Source organism: Symphalangus syndactylus, chromosome 11, assembly GCF_028878055.3.
Source record: "Symphalangus syndactylus isolate Jambi chromosome 11, NHGRI_mSymSyn1-v2.1_pri, whole genome shotgun sequence".
In the NCBI taxonomy this organism is placed as follows: Eukaryota; Metazoa; Chordata; class Mammalia; order Primates; family Hylobatidae; genus Symphalangus; species Symphalangus syndactylus.
Genome location: NC_072433.2, coordinates 61,670,038 through 61,689,238, shown reverse-complemented (window position 1 = coordinate 61,689,238; position 19,201 = coordinate 61,670,038). Strand labels below are relative to the sequence as shown.

At 46.0% G+C, this 19,201-nt stretch overlaps 1 protein-coding gene and 1 pseudogene across 7 annotated transcripts in view; one reads left to right on the top strand and one right to left on the bottom strand.

Annotated features, from left to right (window-relative positions):
• The window catches only part of EEF2K (eukaryotic elongation factor 2 kinase), an 87,167-nt gene that overhangs the window by 23,006 nt on the left and 44,960 nt on the right, over positions 1 to 19,201 (top strand). The window lies entirely within an intron of this gene.
• LOC129457621 (small ribosomal subunit protein eS8-like) lies at positions 8,300 to 12,494 on the bottom strand (annotated as a pseudogene).

The following is a 19,201-nucleotide window of genomic DNA, read 5'->3' as shown; positions in this document are numbered from 1 at the left end:
CAAAGACAGTAAATTATTTAACACGTGATAATTCTGAGAAAACATACAATTTAGTTATCTTGACCAGTCAACTTTGAAGCTGGACAGCTCGAGCTGGGGTAAGGGAAAACAGGAATTACAGAAATATGCGGGGGTCTGGAGGCAGGCAATAAGCTTGGAAGATTGAGATAAGCTCATAGCTGCAACTTGTTAGCAATGCTAGGAGGGGCTGCTTAAATTTCTTAGCCTATGTATAACTTCTAAATAACCTATACTTAATGTTAACTATTACTTATGTTTATTATTTTTAACTTTATTATTACTTATTTTATTTTCCTTCCACAATGGTGGTACATGCCTGTAGTCCCAGCTTCTCAGGAGGCTGAGGCAGAAGAATCCCTTGAACCCAGGAGGCAGAGGTTGTGGTGAGCCGAGATCGCGCCACTGCACTCCAGCCTGGGCAACAGAGGAGACTCTGTCTCAAAAAAAAAAAAAAAAAAAAAAACAACAAAAAAACCTCATACTGTGGAAGGTTTCCATCTCAAGTGTCTTCTACATTTGTCCAATGTTGTGTTGAATATTTTGAAAGCGCCCCTGCATATGCGTGTATGTGGGTACAGAGACATATGTGCAATGTGATTCTTCATGTTGGTTATCTTAAAAAAAAAACAAACAAACACTTTTTAGAGTCAGACATCCTTCTCTGGACTGAAGAAAAGTGTACTTATTTTGGTAGGGATTTGTGTTCATACGATAGCAAAGCTGGTGTAAAGAAGACGGGGAGAAGCCAGGCGCAGTGGCTAACGCCTGTAATCCCAGCACTTTGGGAGGCCAAGGCAGGCAGATCACCCGAGGTCAGGAGTTTGAGACCAGCCTGGCCAACATGGCGAAACCCCGTCTCTGCAAAAACACAAAAATTAGCTGGGCGTGTTGGTGCCACCTATGGTCCCAGCTACTCGGAAGGCTGAAGTGGGAGAATCACTTGAACCCAGCAGGCGGAGGTTGCAGTGAGCCAAGATTGTGCCACTGCACTCCAGCCTGGGTGACAGAGCGAGACTCTATCTCAAAAAAAGAAGAGGGGGAGAGGCGAACATTATTGGACTTTTTTTAATAACTGGTGGGGGTAAAAAATCAAAAGTGCAATACCGTTACCCTTACTTAATCAAATCCTCACAAACAGTTAAGTATCAGTACTGTAAACAAAATGCCTATTACCACTTGGGGATTTGAAATTAAAAATATTCTTCCATAACTTCTGAATTAATCTGTTTTTAGAAAATTAATAATTTTAGTTCTTGGAGATAGTTGGGTAGTGTTTTCCCTTTAGGCCTAGAGTTCTAGCTGGAGTTACTCTGGGGCAGGCAGCTCCAGAAATAGCCCCGTGGGTCTCTGGGGTCAGGGGCCCCCGAAGGGGCAGGTTTCCACTGATCCTGTTTCCTCTCCTAAGGCAGCTTTGAAATGAACACCCACCCCCAGGAGGGCAGCTCAAGCGTCCACAAGAGGGGCTGATTTCAATTACAAGCCGTGGTTCTCACAGAATGCTGTGTTTACATTAGAACAAAGTTGGTGTTCCTTTCTTTTTTTGAGAAAGGGTCTCACTCTGTCGCCCAGGCTGGAGGGCAGTGGCGCGATCCTGGCTCACTGCAACCTCCACTTCCCAGGTTCAAGCGATTCTTGTGCCTTAGCCACCCGAGTAGCTGGAACCACAGGTGCATGCCACTATGCCCTGCTAATTTTTGTATTTTTTTTTTTTTTTTTTTTTTATTATTATACTTTAGGGTTTTAGGGTACATGTGCACAATGTGCAGGTTTGTTACATATGTATCCATGTGCCATGTTGATTTCCTGCACCCATTAACTCGTCATTTAGCATTAGGTGTATCTCCTAATGCTGTCCCTCCCCCCTCCCCCCACCCCACAACAGTCCCCGGAGCGTGATGTTCCCCTTCCTGTGTCCATGAGTTCTCATTGTTCAATTCCCACCTATGAGTGAGAACATGCGGTGTTTGCTTTTTTGTCCTTGCGATAGTTTACTGAGAATGATGTTTTCCAGTTTCATCCATGTCCCTACAAAGGACACGAACTCATCATTTTTTATGGCTGCATAGTATTCCATGGTGTATATGTGCCACATTTTCTTAATCCAGTCTATCGTTGTTGGACATTTGGGTTGGTTCCAACTCTTTGCTATTGTGAATAGTGCCGCAATAAACATACGTGTGCATGTGTCTTTATAGCAGCATGATTTATAGTCCTTTGGGTATATACCCAGTAATGGGATGGCTGGGTCAAATGGTATTTCTAGTTCTAGATCCCTGAGGAATCGCCACACTGACTTCCACAATGGTTGAACTAGTTTACAGTCCCACCAACAGTGTAAAAGTGTTCCTATTTCTCCACATCCTCTCCAGCACCTGTTGTTTCCTGATTTTTTAATGATGGCCATTAATTTTTGTATTTTTAGTAGAGATACGGTCTCACCATGTTGCCCAGGCTGGTCTTGAACTCCTGGCCTCTAGTGATCCGCCCGCCTCAGCTTCCCAAAGTACTGGGATTACAGGCATGAGCCCACATGCGCAGCCTTTTCTTCTTCTTTTTTTTTTTTTCTTAGAGACACGGTCTTGCTCTGTCACCCAGGCTGGAGTGCAGTGACATGATCATAGATCATTGCTGCCTTGAACTCCTGAGCTCAAGCAATCCTCACACCTCAGCCTCCTGAGTAGCTAGGACCACAGGTGCATGCCACCATGCCCAGCTGATTTTTAAAATGTTTTTGTAGATATGAGGTCTCACTATGTTACCCAGGCTGGTCAAAAGATGAAGATGATTCTATGTGATTTGACCTTTGTTGTTGTTTTACTGTTTTTGTAGAGACAGGGTCTTATACTATGTTGTTCAGGCTGGTCTTGAACTCCTGGGCTCAAACAATCATCCCACTTCAGCTTCCCGAAGGGGGATTACAGGAGGGAGCCACCGCGCCTGGCCATGTTTTGACTCTAAAACAGTGCTTACTGTTACATATAGTATGTGTGTGTGCAAATCCATAAAAAGCCCTTGGCACAGGCCTGGTCCATAATAAAGTCAAAAAATGTTAGCATTTTTATATATGTAGTTAAGTAAAAAAGCAAGTCGAAATATAGTATGATCCTTTTTTTTTTTTTCCTCTGAGACAGAGTCTAGCTCCGTCGCCCAGGCTGGAGTGCAGTGGTGCAATCTCGGCTCACTGCAACCTCCGCCTCCCAGGTTGAAGCAATTCTCCTGCCTCAGCCTCCCGAGTAGCTGGGATTACAGCCACCTGCCACCACGCCTGGCTAATTATTTATTTATTTATTTGTATATTTAGTAGAGACGGGGGTTTCACCATGTTGGCCAGGCTGGTCTTGAACTCCTGACCTTGTGATCCACCCACCTCGACCTCCCAAAGTGCTGGGATTACAGGCATGAGCCACCACATCCGACCTGATCCTATTTTTATTAAAAATGTATATATACATATATTGGTATCTGCATAGCAAAAACTTTTTGAAGGGGAAGTTTGCACCCAGAAGTTAGTGGCAGTTCTCTCTAGGGGAGAGGTACCATTAAGGGGGGGCTTTATATGTTTTTTAAACATTTTAAAGTTACACATATGTATCACTTATGTGGAGAAAAAGATGTTGTTAAGAAAAATAAAGTAAAATAACCAGGTAACTTCCTCTTCCTCAAATACATTGATAAATACCCCCTCCTCAAAACTCATCACTTCTGGCCGGGTGTGGTGGCTCACATCTGTAATCCCAGCACTTTGGGAGGCTGGGGCAGGTGGATCATGAGGTCAGGAGTTTGAGACCAGCCTGACCAACATGGTGACACCCTGTCTCTACTAAAAATACAAAAATTAACCAGGCGTGGTGGCAGGCGCCTGTAATCCCAGCTACTCAGGAGGTTGAGGCAGGAGAATCACTTGAACCTGGGAGGCGGAGGTTGCAGTGAGCCAAGATCGTACCACAGCACTCCAGCCTGGGCAACAAGAGAGAAACTGTCTTAAAAAAAAAAAAAAAAGCCTCATCACCAGGATGGGAGTGTCTTCTAGGTCCCTCCGCTCCAGGACCTTTCTAGGCTCTGTTCATCCTCTCCACTCACACACATCTGGAAGCTCCTGGAATGGTCTTCCCTTTTTCACACTTCTGCCTAATAAAATTTCTTTCAACTGATGTCCTGGTCTATCAAAATTACAGTTCTGCCTCCTTCAGAACCCAGTTTTTATTTTTATTTTTTTAATTTTAGAGACAAGGTCTTGCTGTGTTGCCCAGGCTGGAGTACAGTGGTACGATCATAACTCACTGTAGCCTCTAACTCCTGGGCTTGAGCGATCCTCCCACCTCAGCCTCCTGAGTAGCTGAGACCACAGGCGTGCACCACCACACCTGGCCAACTTTTTAATTTTTTTTGGAACGATGGGGGTCTCATTACGTTGCCCAGGCTGGTCTTGACCTCCTGGCCTTAAGCGACCCTCCTGCCTCAGCTTCCCAAAGTGTTGGGATTACAGGCATAAGCGACTGAGCCTGGCCCAGAGCCCAGATTGAAGACAACCTTTCCAGGCTTTCTCCTCTGCCTTCCGTGGGGCTCTTAGCAGACCTTTATGTGTGTGAGTCATTCTCCATTGTCATTCTTTGTTTGAATCAGCGCCTGACTGCAAGAGTAGGGTTGTGTCTGATGTGACCTCCATTCCCTTGGTCCTGCATAGTAGGACTTGGTAAAATGTTTGACTGTGTGTGGACGGGAGTTGGCACTTCATTGCTCACTTTCTAGGTTATCGAAAGCAGGCTCTGTTGGGTTGGTGTTGCCAGGGGTGGCTTCAGAGGGAGAGAACAGCTCAGTTTTCCAACTCTTGTTCCCTCAGCATTCCATAAACCTAAGTGGTTTTTTTTTTTTTAACTTACTGTGACCTGGCAACCTGGATTGTTCAACCAAAATGGCCCGCTGGCCTCCCTCCAAGGAACACACCCAGCAGGTACTGGGTGTGGATTGTGAAAGGTCAGATTCTATCACTGTCAAGCCCAGCCTTCTGCCCAAGCTCCCCTGGAGACATGGCAGAACCATTTAGGGGGCCGCCCTCTCCATAGAATATCAGGCAGTCATCCAAAGATGTTTATAGAGTTTATGATAACGTGGGAAAGTGCCTCTGCTCCAGAGTTAAATCTAAAAAGAATACAGCATGATTATAGCTCTGTGAAACTCGCACGTACACACACAGCCAAGGCCTGAGGGGAAGCACATCACCAGGGCAGCAGGGATTGTCTTTGGATTGGATTAGGAGGGACTGTGTTCCTTCTCTGTCGTTTCTACATTTTCTAGAATAAGCATAGGGAGCAAATACATGTTTTTAATTTCTTATTAAGGTGGGAAATTTTATTTTTAAATGTTATTTTCAGCCAGGTGCACTGGCTCACGTCTGTAATCCCAGCACTTTGGGAGGCTGAGGCAGGTAGATCACTTGAGGTCAGGAGTTCGAGACCACCCTGGCCAACAGGATGAAACCCCGTCTCTACTAAAAATACACACACACACACACACACACACACACACACACAAATTAGCCGGGTGTGGAGGCGGGCGCCTATAATCCCAGCTACTCCAGAGGCTGAGGCAGGAGAATCACTTGAACCCGGGAGGCGGAGGCTGCAGTGAGAGATTGCACCACTGCCCATCAGCCTGGGCAACAGAGCGAGACCCTCTCCCCTGCCCCCCTGCAAAAAAAATTTTCCTGTTCTGAGAATATCTCAGAGATCATTCCACATCAATACACATAGATCACCTTATTTAAAAAAATTTCTTTTGAGATAGGGTTGCCCAGGAAGAAGTGCAGTGGTGTGATCATAGCTCACTGCATTGAAATCGTGGGCTCAAGTGATCCTCCCACCTCAGCCTCCCAAGTAGCTGGGACCACAGGCATGCACCACCATACCCAGCCTGTTGTTGGTTATTTAATGGCTGAATATCATTTCATTGTTGGAAGCACCATAATAAATGTAGCCAGCTCCTCCTTGTAGGGTATGTAGGTTATTTCCAGTCTTGTCCTGCCACAAACAGCACTTCCTTGTGTGTGTGTCTTAGCACCCGTGAATGGGCGTGCCCACCAGAGGACCCCCCAGAGGTGAACTGGCTAGGCAAAACGTTTGTGTGTTTTTAAACTGGGATAAGTGTTGTCAGTAGCTCCTCAAAGAGGTTACACCATCGTGTGTGCCCCCCATGATGGGTGGGTACACCTGCTTCCCATGCCCTTATTTGGCCAACTTTGGTGATTACACTCATACTTGTAACCCACTGAGGGTGGCTCTGACAGTATGATCAAAGAATAATGATTGCCTTGGCAGGCCGAGGCTGGTGGATAACCTGAGGTCAGGAGTTCAAGACCGGCCTGACCAATATGGTGAAATTCCATCTCTACTAAAAATACAAAAATTATCTGGGCGTGGTGGTGTGCGACTGTAGTCCCAGCTACTCAGGAGGCTGAGGCAGGGGAATCACTTGAACCCGGGAGGCGGAGGTTGCAGTGAGCCAAGATTGCACCACTGCACTCCAGCCTGGGCAACAGAGCAAGACTGTCTCAAAAAAAAAAAAAAAAAAAATTTAGCAGTTTTTGGAAATATAATTCACTTGCCATACAATTTACTCATTTAAAATGTACTATTCAAAGCCTTTGAGTATATTCATAAAAAATTATGCATCCATCACCACAACCACTTTTAGAACGTTTTACCCAAAAACTAAATTCTATACCTCTTAGCCATCACGCTCTAATACCCACATCCCACCCAGCCCCAGGCAACCACCAGTCCACTTTCTGCCTCTCTGGACTTGCCTTTTCTGGACGTTTTACATAAATAGAATCATACAACATGTGGCCTTTTATGTCTGGCTTCTTTCACTAAGCATAAATTTTTTTGTTGCTTTTTTTTTTTTTTTTTTTGGGGGGACAGTTTCACTCTGTTGCCCCATCTCGGCTCACTGCAACCTCCGCCTCCCAGGTTCAAGTGATTCCCTTGCCTCAGCCTCCTGAGTAGCTGATTACAGGCAACATGGTGAAACCCCATCTCTACTAAAAATACAAAAAATTAGCCGGGCATGGGGGCGCACACCTGTAGTCCCAGTTCCTGGGGAGGCTGAGGCGCAAGAATTGTTTAAACCTGAGAGGCAGAGATTGCAGTGTGCTGAGATTGCACCACTGCACTCCAGCCTGGGAGACAGAGCAAGACTGTCTCAAAAAAAAAAAAAAAAGTCCAGATATTTTGCTATTAAGATTTTAGTGTATAGTTGAGACTTTACTGTATTTCACTTTAAATATACACAAATATGGACTTTTTGTTGCTACTGTGGAATCATGCTATACATGTCTTCAGTAACCAGTTTTTTGTCGGCAAGCAATAAATCATCATGTCTTTTCATATCAGTAAATATGGATCTAGTGTCTTGATGGCTCTGTCAGCCCATTGTATGGCTACACCACAGTTTCTGTAAGCATTGCCTCTTGTGGGATACTTAGGCAGTTCCACGTTTGTTTGTTTTTGAGATGGAGTTTCGCTCTTGTTGCCCAGGCTGGAGTGCAATGGCACGATCTCAGCTCACTGCAACCTCTGCCTCTCGGGTTCAAGTGATTCTCCTGCTTCAGCCTCCTGAGTAGCTGGGATTATAGGCATGCGCCACCACATCTGACTAATTTTGCATTTTTTAGTGGAGATGGGGTTTCTCCATGTTGGTCAGGCTGGTCTCGAACTCCTGACCTCAGGTGATCTGCCTGCCTCAGCCTCCCAAAGTGTTGGGACTACAGGCGTAGTTTGTTTTTTAAGAGATAGAGTCTCATGCTGTTGCCCAGGCTGGAGTGCAGTGGCACAATCATGGGTCACTGTAGCCTCGACCTCCTGAGCTCAAGTGATCCTCCCACTCCAGCTCTCCAGGTAGTTGGGACTAAAGGCATGCACCATCACGCCTGGCTAATTTTTGTATTTTTTTTTTTTTTTAGAAATGGGGTCTTGCTATGCTGCCCAGGCTGCTCTGGAACTCCAAGTGTCAAGTGATCCTCCTGCCTTGGCCTCCCAAATTGCTGGGATCACAGGCATGACCACTGTGCCTGGTTTCCAGTTTTTTGCTGCTGTATTCCATGCCGGGTTCCACTGATAATTGTACCAAACCTCTAAGTGCATGTGGCATAGATTGTGGCCTCCACACACCACTGCTGGGCTCTTCCCCTTCCACAGCCTCGCTGTGTTTCCCCACTTCTTCATGCTTTTTTTTTTTTTTTTTTGTGGGAACAAAACAATAAACACCTTTATTACATGGGTGAAGACAAAACAAGGATTTATTTGCCTTTCCAGGCCTTGATTTTCCTAAGATAGAACTCCAACTTTTTGCCCTCTAGCACATAGCCATCTGCTCGGCCACACTGTCCTGGCCTTGAAGCGATGCACGCAAGAAGCTTGCCCTGCTGGAACTGCTCCTCCAGGTGACTGCTGATTTTGGCATTCTTTTTCCTTTCATCATATTTCTTCTGAATTTTTTTAGATCATTTTTTGTTTAAAATCTCTTCTTCCTCAGGAGTCAGCTTGGCTCCCTTCTTGCAGGCCAGGGGCAGCGCATAGTGGGACTCGTACCACTGTCGGTACGGTGTGCTGTTGATGAGTAGGATGCAATTCTTCACCAGGGTCTTGGTACGAACCAGCTCGTTATTAGATGCATTGTAGACAACATTGATGATCCTTGTTTTACGAGTACAACACTCTGAGCCCCAGGAGAAATTCCCCACGTCCAACCTCAGGGCACGGTATTTCTTGTTACCTCCCTGCACACGAACTGTGTGGATGCGGCGGGGGCCAATCTTGGTGTTGGCAGCTGGGCGCCCCAACTCATATTTCCACTTCTTGTGGTAGGGCTTTCTCTTGCCCCCGGTTTTGCGGCGCTTGTGCCAGTTGTCTCGAGATGCCCATCGCTCAGTGCTGGCTGGAAAGAGCTCTTCCTGCTTCTTTTATTTGAGCCGTTGAGTTTGGTTAAGCCCATTACTGCTCTCCAGGAGGGGAGAGTAGTTGGGCTGTCTCTGAGTTGTATTTCTTTTTTTTTTTTTTCCTTGACTTCCCAGGTTCAGGTGATCCTTCCACCTCAGCCTCCTGATTGGCTATTACTACAGGCGCATGGCACCACGCCTGGCTAATTTTTTGTATTTGTAGTAGAGGCAGGGTTTCGCCATGTTGCCTAGACTTCTGAGCTGTATTTCATAAAGTCTGCAGAAGTGATGATGGGGAAAAAAATGATTTTATAACATTCATGAAGTGACTGTAACAGGTGATAAAGGCCTGGGTGAATCACTGGGTGTGTCCTCAAGTAAGATCCAGAGGCCTTGATTACTGTGATAATGGCAATAATAACAGTAATATAAAATTGGCAACAACAGTGATAACATCCCACATGCCAAAACACTTGCGAACACATTGCCAGCACTCCACCCTCACTCCTGGCATACTCGATGAAGTAAATTATTATTACTACAGTAATCATTATTATTATTTCCATCTCCCTTTCCTGGTATATAATTATTATTATTTCACTATTATTTATTTTTATTTTGTACTCTCAGACTTTGAAGAACCACAGCGTTTCTATTCTGTAGCCAGAATCGTATTTTCCTTTTTTTATGAAATATCCACAGATCTCTCTTTTTTTTTTTTTTGAGACAGAGTCTTGCTCTGTCACCCAGGCTGTAGTGCAGTGGTGCAATCTCAGCTCATTGCAACCTCCACCTCCTGGGTTCAAGCGATTCTCATGCCTCAGCCTCCTGAGTAGCTGGGAGCACAGGCACACACCACCATGCCCAGCTAATTTTTGTATTTTTTGTAGAGAGGGGTTTCACCATGTTCACCAGACTGGTCTCAAACTCCTGGCCTCAAGTGCTCCGCCTGCGTTGGCCTCCCAAAGTGCTAGGATTACAGGCATGAGCCACCACACCCAGCCCATAGCCCACTGTTCTGTGTAAGATTAATTAACCTACTCAACAACTGAGTTCCAGAATCCTTAGAAATAGAGGATATTAGAGCTGGCACAGCCTTAAGAATCATCTAACCTGGCCAGGCGCAGTGGCTTATGTCTGTAATCCCAGCACTTTGGGAGGCCAAGACAGGTGGATCACTTGAGCCCAGGAGTTTGAGACCAGCCTGGGCAACATGGTGAAACCCTGTCTCTACAAAAACACAAAAAATTGGCCAGGCTTGGTGGCGTGTGCCCGTAGGCCCAGCTACCCGGGAGGTTGAGGTGGAGGTTGAGGTTTCAGTGAGCCATGATTGCATTACTGCACTGCAGGCTGGGCGACAGTGAAACCCTGTCTCAAAAAAAAAAAAAAAAAAAAAAAAAATCATCTAACCCAGTGATCTTTGTTTCTTAACTTTGATTTACACATGCATTACCTAAATACATTCTCATTGTAAAAAGAATGCAAACAACATAGATAAACTGAGGTCTCCTTGAGCAACTTCTTATCCCTTTCTATTCCCAGAGATAAGAATTATATTAGTTTCATATAAATTACTTTTCAGACCTCTTTTTATGTATTTGCATATAAATATACATTTGTGTATATGTCTACAGACACACACATCCTTAGAAAATCCATGGTATTGATTTGTGAGTTTCCTCCACCAGTAAGTGGTAACATAGTGTTTGTATTGTTCTGCAACTTGCTGTTTTTCCCCCTAAACAATAGGTCTTAGAAATTGCCCATGCTGGGTGCGGTGGCTCACGCCTGTAATCTCAGCACTTTGGGTGGCCAAGGCGAGTGGATCACTTGAGGCCAGGAGTTCAAGACCAGCCTGACCAATATGGTGAAACCCGATCTCTACTAAAAATAAAAAAATTAGCCGGGTGTGGTGGCACACACCTGTAATCCCAGCTACTCAGGCAGCTGAGACAGAATTGCTTGAACCCAGGAGACGGAGGTTGCAGTGAGCAGAGATGGCGCCACTGCACTCCAGCCTGGACGACAGAGCGAGACCACGTCCCCCACTCCCCGCCCAGGGGAAAAAAAAATCACCCATGCTAGCATCTTATTTTGAGTATACCAAGCGTATGTGATCATCCCCCTACAGATGGGCAGTTTGTTTGTACTGCCTGATCATTATGGCATTATAAGTGCTGACCTTGAGGCTAGAGTTTAAGACCACCCGGGACAACATAGAGAGACTGTCATCTCTACACACACACAATTTTTTTAATTAGCTGGGCATGATGGTGAGCACCCATAGTTCCAGCTACCTGGGAGGCTGAGTTGAGAAGATTCATTGAGCCCAGGAGTTGGAGGCTTCAGTGAGCTATGATCCCACCACTGCACTTCAGCCTAGGCAACAGAGTAATACCTGGTCTCAAAAAAAAAAAAAAAGAAAGAAAAAAAAGCACTGATCATCCTTGGACCAGCTTACCTGGACACACCTGGGTAGGTGATAGGAATGGCTGGGTCAGAAGTCGGTGCAGAAGAAGGTTCATAGCCACTGCTAGGTGGCTCTCAAAGGTGGCAGTACCTGCTTCCATTCCCCTTCTGATGGTAACATATCACTGGTGATTTCTAGCTCAGGCAGGAGTCACCCAAAATAAGTAAGCACTGCTACCCCAGTGAGTCACTGTTTTTGGTGGAAGTGTGTCTACCCTGGTTGCAGGGGCCACAAAAAAGTGGACCACCAGCAGCCAAAACCTTCTTCATCCTTGTTTGTAAACAAGGAAATGGAGGTTCCCACAGCCAGTCAGTGGTGAGCTGGAACCAGAGTCAGGGGCATGAATGTTAGTACAGGACTTTTTTTTTTTTTTTTTTTGAGACGGAGTCTCACTCTGTCGCCCAGGCTGGAGTGCAGTGGCGCAATCTCGGCTCACTGCAAGCTCCGCCTCCCGGGTTCACGCCATTCTCCTGCCTCAGCCTCTCCGAGTAGCTGGGACTACAGGCGCCCGCCACCACGCCCGGCTAATTTTTTTGTATTTTTAGTAGAGACGGGGTTTCACCGTGGTCTCGATTTCCTGACCTCGTGATCCGCCCGCCTCGGCCTCCCAAAGTGCTGGGATTACAAGCGTGAGCCACCGCGCCCGGCCTAGTACAGGACTTTTTATACTGTGCTTATTAAAAAAAAAAAAAAAGTCCGTTGCATTAATCCCACCCATTGCCAATAAGGTCTGGCATGACTCTGTTCTGGGTTTGGAAAAAAAGGTAATTTTTATCCTATGAAATACCACACCCTGTATTTCTGCAGTACTTTCCTACCTGTTTTGTGGTTGGTGCCACGGCATCCAGCCAGGAGGTAATTTCTGTTGCTAATCTTCATTGAATGGGGACGGTCCCTGTTAGTAGCTTAGGGAGTGGCGGAGTCGTTTGAGAGAGGCACTGTCAGAGAACTGTGTGTCGCAGACAGAGAACAGGGCACCTGTACAGACACGCTTGGAAGGGTGGCCTGCTGAGTTCTCAACCCTGCAGGCTCTCCTGACAGGTGGAGGTCGAAGGCTGTCCCTGCCATTTGTAGCAGCCGGAATATGAGCTGAGACTGTGGTGCTTTAAGGTACGGGGATTGGGCTGGGCATGGTGGCTCATGCCTGTAATCCCACCGCTTTGGAAGGACAAGGCAGGAGGATCACTTGAGCCCAGAAGTTTGAGAACAGCCTGGGCAACATATCGAGATCCGGCCTGTACAGAAATTTAAAAAATTAGCCAGGCATGGTGGCAAGCGCCTGTCATCCCAGCTATTCGGGAAGCTGAAGCAGGAGGATCACTTGAACCCAGGAGTTTGAGGCTGCGGTGAGCCATGATCACGCCACTGTATTCCAGCCTGAGTGACAGAGCAAGACCCTGTCTCTTTAAGAAAAAAAGTACAGGGGCCAGGCGCGGTGGCTCATGCCTGTAATCCCAGCACTTTGGGAGGCCGAGGCAGGCGGATCACAAGGTCAAGAGATCGAGACCATCCTGGCCAAAATGGTGAAACCCTGTCTCTACTAAAAATACAATAATTAGCTGGGCGTGGTGGCACGTGCCTGTAGTCCCAGCTACTCAGGAGGCTGAGGCAGGAGAATCGCTTGAACCCAGGAGGCAGAGGTTGCAGTGAGCCGAGATCACGCCACTTCACTCCAGCCTGGTTACAGAGCCAGACTCCATCTCAAAAAAAAAAAAAAAGTACAGAGACCGAAATTCAGAAAAATGTTTTAGACGTACACATGTCTGCTGTGGAGTTATTTACAACAGGGAACAATCAGTGACAAACTTGAAGTCTAACAGTGGAGAGCAACAGGTGAATAATTAAGTCAGTAACAAAAAAGTTATGCAGTAGATTATTATGCAACTATTAAAGCAGGATGCAAATAACTTATAAATTTTATAGTTATCTGATATACTGTCTGTGCCAAAAGAATTTTAGTGATTTATTTACTGCTTCTTGGAGTATAACTTGGGATAAATTTTTTGGCGGAGAACTCAGTCATTTCTAGATTTTAAATGTGATCCAACAGTTACATTTCCCAAAAAGTATGTACTACTGAGATCTTGCACAAGCGCACAGAGATTTGGATAGGAAGATGTTCACTTCAGCACTGTTTGTACTAGGAAATGTTGGAGAGAATCCAAACATTATTCAATTGGAGGTTAGACAAATACCTTAAGGTACATTTATACAATTGTATATCTGGTAGTTTTGGAAATGAAAGGAGGTCACCCAGCCAGTTTGCACATATGACATGGAAAGATGTCCAAGATCTTGCATTAAGAAAAGTCAGATGCACAACAGAACATGTGGTGTGGTCCAATTGCTCTTTCTCTTTATTTTTTATTTTTTTGAGATGGAGTCTCACTGTGTCGCCCAGGCTGGAGTGTAGTTGCACTCTCTTGCCTTACTGCAACCTCTGCCACCTGGGTTCAAGCGATTCTCCTGCCTCAGCCTCCCAAGTAGCTGGGATTACAGGCTCGTGCCACCATGCCCGCTAATTTTTGTATTTTTAGTAGTGACAAGGTTTTACCATGTTGGCCAGGCTGGTATCAAACTCCTGACCTCGTGATCTGCCTGCCTCAGCCTCCCAAAGTGCTGGGATTACAGGTGTGAGCCACCGTGCCCAGCCTAAACTGCTCTTAAATATGTGTTTGTGTTCACAGAGGCATAGGAAAAAATTTTGCAGAATGTCTACATCAACTGTCAGCTGTGGTTTTCAGAAGAAGTGGATTAGGGAGGACTTCCACTTTCTAATTCAGAGTTTTATAGTGTTTGCAGTTTTTATGTGATGTGGATCATACTTTGGAATAAAAAAAAAAATCGAGATCACTAAATAAAGCACAAAATCCCATTGACCCACTCTCCTGTAAGGAGGTAAATTATATTTTACAGTATGATACCAACCTTATTAAAAAAATGCATGTAGGTCGGGCAAGCTGGCTCACGCCTGTAATCCCAGCAGTTTAGGAGGCCAAAGCGGGTGGATCACCTGAGGTCAGGAGTTGGAGACTAGCCTGGCCAACATGGTGAAACCCCGTCTCTACTAAAAATACAAAAATTAGCCAGGCATGGTGGCTCACGCCTGTAATCCCAGCTACTCAGGAGGCTGAGGCAGGAAAATTGCTTGAACCCAGGAGGTTGCAGTGAGCTGAGATCACCCCACTGCACCCTAGCCTGGGTGACAGAGGGAGACTGTCTCAAAAAAAAAAAAAAAAAAAAGCATATAGAAGATCTGGAAAAAATTAGTCTACAGCATTGCTCCAGTGGATGGTATATGGTGGATTTTACTTTTCTTTGTCTTCTGTATTTTCCAACTTTTAAATTAAGTCTAAATTAGCTACCAAAATAGAAGAAAAGAATTACAGGCTTTATTTTTTTTAACTCTGCAACAGTAAAAAAGCCCCAGCAGGCTAGGCGCAGCAGCTCCTCTCTGTAATCCTAGTGCCTTGGGAGGTTGAGGCAGGAGGATCACTTGAGGCCAGGAGTTCAAGACCAGCCTGGGCAACAAACATAGTGCAACCCTGTCTCTGCAAAATAAAAATAAAAATAAAAAAATTAGCTGGGCATGGTGACACACAAGTGTAGTCCCAGCTACTCAGGAGGCTGAGGCAGGAAGATCACTTGAGCCCAGGAGTTTTGAGGTTGCAGAGAGCTATGATCACACTACTGCCACGTAGCCTGGAAAACAGGGAGAGACCTTGTTCCTATTTAAAAAACAAAACAAAACAAAAACCCAAAAACAAAAGAAAGCCCTAGAGAGAGTGAGAGGCCTGGGCTCTGTGTGTGTGTATTGGAAGGCCTAGCTCCACTGCCTGAGCTGCTTCTATTTTGAGCAGGACCCAGTGCTGGGGATGAGGTGAAGCCCTGTTTGGGCTGAGTCCTTGGGAAGCTGGGCTCTTTTTTTTGGGTACAGAGTCTTGCTCTGTCACCCAGGCTGGAGTGCAGTGGCCTGATCTCCATTCACTGCAACCTCCACCTCCCGGTTCAAGTGATTCTCCTGCCTCAGCCTCCCGAGTAGCTGGGATTACAGGTAGGCACCCGGCTTTTTTTAAAGTAGAGACGGGGTTTCACCATGTTGGCCAGGCTGGTCTCGAACTCCTGACCTTGGATGATCCATCTGCCTCGGCCTCCCAAAGTGCTGGGATTACAGGCATGAGCCACCATGCCCGGCCACTCTCAATAGGTTTTGATAGATTTGGGAGTTCTTTTGGGTCATCATAATGATGGGGTGATGGGCACTGCTGGCATAGAGTTAGGGAAGGCTGAGAATGCCAGCAACCCTGAAACAGGGCTGTTTTGCACGATGAATTTTCCTGCATCCCAGAAGACCTTGGAACAGCTCATGGGAATCATTTCATAATTATCTGAGGCCAGAGTTAAATGCTATGTTATGTGTAAAGGTGGCATATCCTTTGGGAGGCTGAGGTGGGAGGATCACTTGAAGTTCAAGACCAGCCTGGGCAATATGGTGAGACCCTATCCCTACAGAAAATTAAAAAATTAACCAGGTATGGTGGCTCAGCCTGGGGTCCTAGCTACTTGGGAGGCTGAGGCGAGAGGATCACCTGAGCCGTGATCATGCCACTGCACTCCAGCCTGGGGACAGGGTGAGACCCTGTCTGTTGAAAAAAGATTAAAAATAAAAAAGGCAACATATCTTTGGCATGGTTCTAGCTCTGAGCTTAGAAATTTATGTTATCTATGAATTTCATATAGAGCAGTAAAATGGGGTGTTATACAATATTTATTATAAAAAGAGGTCATTGGGTCTGGTAGGGTCAAGAATTTCCACCAGAGATGCAGCCTTTTTTTTTTTTTTTTCTGAGACAGGGTCCTCCCTCTGTCACTCAGGCTGGAGTGCGATGGCACAATCTCAGCTCACTACAACCTCCGCCTCCTGGGTTCAAGCGATTCTCCTCCCTCAGCCTCCCGAGTAGCTGGGATTACAGGCTCGTGCCACCATGCCCGCTAATTTTTGTATTTTTAGTAGTGACAAGGTTTTACCATGTTGGCCAGGCTGGTATCAAACTCCTGACCTCGTGATCTGCCTGCCTCAGCCTCCCAAAGTGCTGGGATTACAGGTGTGAGCCACCGTGCCCAGCCTAAACTGCTCTTAAATATGTGTTTGTGTTCACAGAGGCATAGGAAAAAATTTTGCAGAATGTCTACATCAACTGTCAGCTGTGGTTTTCAGAAGAAGTGGATTAGGGAGGACTTCCACTTTCTAATTCAGAGTTTTATAGTGTTTGCAGTTTTTATGTGATGTGGATCATACTTTGGAATAAAAAAAAAAATCGAGATCACTAAATAAAGCACAAAATCCCATTGACCCACTCTCCTGTAAGGAGGTAAATTATATTTTACAGTATGATACCAACCTTATTAAAAAAATGCATGTAGGTCGGGCAAGCTGGCTCACGCCTGTAATCCCAGCAGTTTAGGAGGCCAAAGCGGGTGGATCACCTGAGGTCAGGAGTTGGAGACTAGCCTGGCCAACATGGTGAAACCCCGTCTCTACTAAAAATACAAAAATTAGCCAGGCATGGTGGCTCACGCCTGTAATCCCAGCTACTCAGGAGGCTGAGGCAGGAAAATTGCTTGAACCCAGGAGGTTGCAGTGAGCTGAGATCACCCCACTGCACCCTAGCCTGGGTGACAGAGGGAGACTGTCTCAAAAAAAAAAAAAAAAAAAAGCATATAGAAGATCTGGAAAAAATTAGTCTACAGCATTGCTCCAGTGGATGGTATATGGTGGATTTTACTTTTCTTTGTCTTCTGTATTTTCCAACTTTTAAATTAAGTCTAAATTAGCTACCAAAATAGAAGAAAAGAATTACAGGCTTTATTTTTTTTAACTCTGCAACAGTAAAAAAGCCCCAGCAGGCTAGGCGCAGCAGCTCCTCTCTGTAATCCTAGTGCCTTGGGAGGTTGAGGCAGGAGGATCACTTGAGGCCAGGAGTTCAAGACCAGCCTGGGCAACAAACATAGTGCAACCCTGTCTCTGCAAAATAAAAATAAAAATAAAAAAATTAGCTGGGCATGGTGACACACAAGTGTAGTCCCAGCTACTCAGGAGGCTGAGGCAGGAAGATCGCTTGAGCCCAGGAGTTTTGAGGTTGCAGAGAGCTATGATCACACTACTGCCACGTAGCCTGGAAAACAGGGAGAGACCTTGTTCCTATTTAAAAAACAAAACAAAACAAAAACCCAAAAACAAAAGAAAGCCCTAGAGAGAGTGAGAGGCCTGGGCTCTGTGTGTGTGTATTGGAAGGCCTAGCTCCACTGCCTGAGCTGCTTCTATTTTGAGCAGGACCCAGTGCTGGGGATGAGGTGAAGCCCTGTTTGGGCTGAGTCCTTGGGAAGCTGGGCTCTTTTTTTTGGGTACAGAGTCTTGCTCTGTCACCCAGGCTGGAGTGCAGTGGCCTGATCTCCATTCACTGCAACCTCCACCTCCCGGTTCAAGTGATTCTCCTGCCTCAGCCTCCCGAGTAGCTGGGATTACAGGTAGGCACCCGGCTTTTTTTAAAGTAGAGACGGGGTTTCACCATGTTGGCCAGGCTGGTCTCGAACTCCTGACCTTGGATGATCCATCTGCCTCGGCCTCCCAAAGTGCTGGGATTACAGGCATGAGCCACCATGCCCGGCCACTCTCAATAGGTTTTGATAGATTTGGGAGTTCTTTTGGGTCATCATAATGATGGGGTGATGGGCACTGCTGGCATAGAGTTAGGGAAGGCTGAGAATGCCAGCAACCCTGAAACAGGGCTGTTTTGCACGATGAATTTTCCTGCATCCCAGAAGACCTTGGAACAGCTCATGGGAATCATTTCATAATTATCTGAGGCCAGAGTTAAATGCTATGTTATGTGTAAAGGTGGCATATCCTTTGGGAGGCTGAGGTGGGAGGATCACTTGAAGTTCAAGACCAGCCTGGGCAATATGGTGAGACCCTATCCCTACAGAAAATTAAAAAATTAACCAGGTATGGTGGCTCAGCCTGGGGTCCTAGCTACTTGGGAGGCTGAGGCGAGAGGATCACCTGAGCCGTGATCATGCCACTGCACTCCAGCCTGGGGACAGGGTGAGACCCTGTCTGTTGAAAAAAGATTAAAAATAAAAAAGGCAACATATCTTTGGCATGGTTCTAGCTCTGAGCTTAGAAATTTATGTTATCTATGAATTTCATATAGAGCAGTAAAATGGGGTGTTATACAATATTTATTATAAAAAGAGGTCATTGGGTCTGGTAGGGTCAAGAATTTCCACCAGAGATGCAGCCTTTTTTTTTTTTTTTTCTGAGACAGGGTCCTCCCTCTGTCACTCAGGCTGGAGTGCGATGGCACAATCTCAGCTCACTACAACCTCCGCCTCCTGGGTTCAAGCGATTCTCCTCCCTCAGCCTCCCGAGTAGCTGGGATTACAAGCGTGTGCCACCACGCCCAGCTAATTTTTGTATTTTTAGTAGACACAGGGTTTCACCATGTTGGCCACACTGGTCTCAAACTCTTGACCTCAGGTGAGCCCCCAGCCTTGGCCTCCTAAAATGCTGGGATTACAGGCACGAGCCACTGCACCCAGCCCAGCCTAGAAAAGTTTTATACCCCCGATGATGTGTGAGGATACCCGTTCCCTGATATCCGGGCCAGCACTTGCTAAAATGTTTCATCTCATTAAAATAATTGCCAACCTGCTGTAATCCCAGCACTTTGGGAGGCCAAGGCTGGTGGATCACTTGAGGTCAAGAGTTTGTT